The 2,618-nt window shown below is 38.3% G+C and overlaps 1 protein-coding gene across 1 annotated transcript in view; it reads right to left on the reverse strand.

Annotated features, from left to right (window-relative positions):
• The window catches only part of LOC103201284 (calreticulin-like), a 103,925-nt gene that overhangs the window by 72,672 nt on the left and 28,635 nt on the right, over positions 1-2,618 (reverse strand).

Raw genomic sequence — 2,618 nt, forward strand, 5'->3', positions numbered from 1 at the left:
ACTGTGGTCAATGTCATGAGACAAAGTGTATGTGAACTGCTGTATGGAAAGTGAATTTGCTCTGTAAATCTTCACCCAAATCACAATTTAAAAAAAGAAGCAATGACTGTCCTGATAGAGTAGCTATGGTCTTATTTCCAAGTCTGATTCTCCATCTTTTCAATCAATTCTGTGAATTCTGCTATATTCTTCTAATACACTCCATTTTTGTATAAAATGATATGTTTTGATTTTTCCTGTTTACAATCCAGTATGCTGATGAACCACAACATTATTTCCATCTTCCTGATGAAGAAACTAAGGCCCAGAGGGCTTAAGTAACTTCCCTAAGGTCATACATGTAGGAAATAACAGAGTAAGAATACCAAATCTGTCTAGCTCAAAAGCATGTTCTCTTTCTGCCATTTCTCTGTCTTCTAGGTAGGTATATGCCTTCCCCACTTCTCTTATCATATACCCTGGGTTGTTCTAAGCCATAAAAGGCTCTTTGGGGTCCCACTGCAGAGGAATAAGGGGCAAGATGGAAGTAATAAGAAATTGTAGCATTTTTCTGTCTCTTGCTAGGCTTGGAAATTTGCTAGATTTTCTTGTGCCAACTCCAGTCATTACCTGTTTCCCTCGGGCACGTCACATACTTTCTCATCTCTGGAATGGGTCTAATGTGCCCTTTCAGAGTTCAAAGAGCATAATAGATCAGCTACTGGAAAAAAAAAAAATCATTGCCATCGAGTTGATTTGTGACCTTGGGTTTCTAAGATGGTATCTCTATGGAAGTTGATTGCCCAATCTTCCTTCTGAGGAGTGGCTGGGGTTAGCAATCAAATGTCTTAGGCAATATGCCACCAGGGCTCTCAGGTCGGCTACAGTCATTTTTTTTTTTTCTTCTTCTTCTCCTACACCTCTATCTCATCTTCTGGCGAGTGTTCTCCTTGATTCCTGAGGAATGGAGTTAGCCGCCAGCTTTTCCTCTATCCTTCACTTCCTATTGTAGTACATTGCATCTGGAGATATTCTAAATGAATTTTATAGTCTTGAATGATGGGAAAACTCATGAGAGACATAGAAGCTGCATCCTACTTCTTTCTTCTGTTTTCTTGTAGCTCTCTCTGTGTGCAATGCCTTTTTGCAAAAGATTTATTAAAATAAAACATACATGACAAAATCACTTCTTCCTTCCACTCTTCCCAAACTTTCAATGACATCAATGCTTAGGAAATAAAACTCTGAACTCCCTAGCTTGAACTTCAAAGGCTTCCAGGAATAGGTTTTAACCTCGTTTTTTAACCTCAGTTCCCATTTTATTGCCCTGACAGTCTACACATGCACAAACACACACACACACACACACACACACACACATGAAAGAGTCTCACCATTTCTCTCCTTACATTTGAATTTCATGCCTTTGAGCTTTTGAACTCTGCCCTAATTACATTTCCTCTACTTCCTTTTCTGTCTATTAAAATCTTACTCATTCTTCAAAGAACAATTAATACCTCCCCTCTAAAAGCCCCCAGTTGGGTAGTCATGCCATCTTCTGTGATCTCACAATACCTGACCAATATAAAATTCTGTCTCTCATTCTGCTTTTTAATAAGGTTAGTCATATGCCTGTGTTCCCACTAAACTGAAGGCAGTAGGGTGGATTAGAAAGAGGACAGTCTTTAGAACCAGACAGACTGGGTTCAAAACCTGGCTTCTCACTTATGCACCTTGAGCAAATTTCTTGCCTCCATTTTCTCATCTGTAAAATAGAAATGATAACACCTACCTTGTTCAAATGTTTTCATATCAAATAAATAATATTCATATGAAAATTAAAAACACATTTTTTATGATTTCTAATTTTCCAACCACTGCAACTGTACACACACACATGCACACACACACGCACACACACATTTAAATTCTTTCTGAGAAGAATGAATTCTGAAGAAAATAAAGAGATGAACAGAGAACAAATTTTAGACAGAGTGCTTTATCGTTCTTAAAAGAGAAGATTCAAGTTGGGGGAAGAGGGAATGAAGACAGTAAAAGGGAAAGAAAGGCTGAGGAGGAGGGTGGTGGCAAAGGCTTGAAGTGAGAGATTTAAACTCCCTGGAGAAAGAAAGAAATATTTAGAGAGAAGTTTTGCTGTGTGATGTGTAACCCTTTCCTCTGAACCTGTTTAAAAAAAAATTCAGTAAAAGTTATATTCTTCGTCAGTGCTTTGGCAGTTAGATTTGTTGTTGCTTGTTGGTTTTGTTGTTGTTTTATAATAATTTATTTTACTTTTCATTGTTGTTGCTGAAAATATACACAGTAAAACGTATACTTATTCAGGTTTCTGCACATACAGTTTGATGACATTTGATCATATTCTTGCAGTTCTACAACCATTCTCACCCTCCTTTTCTGAGTTGTTCCTCCTTTATTAACATAAACTCACTGCTCCCTAAGGTTTCCATCTAATCTTTCCAGTTGCTGTTTTCCACTTGACTCCGCTTATTTGCTTTTTTAACATGTTGTTGTTGTTGTTATGTGCCGTCGAGTCGGCCCCGAGTCATAGCGACCCCTCCTTGGGTTTCCGAGGCAGTATCACTACGGAAGTAGGATTGCCCAACCTTCCTTCCGAGGAG

Source organism: Orycteropus afer, unplaced genomic scaffold (genome assembly GCF_000298275.1).
Source record: "Orycteropus afer afer isolate SDZICR_OR568_19922 unplaced genomic scaffold, OryAfe1.0 scaffold00145, whole genome shotgun sequence".
Classification (NCBI taxonomy): Eukaryota; Metazoa; Chordata; class Mammalia; order Tubulidentata; family Orycteropodidae; genus Orycteropus; species Orycteropus afer.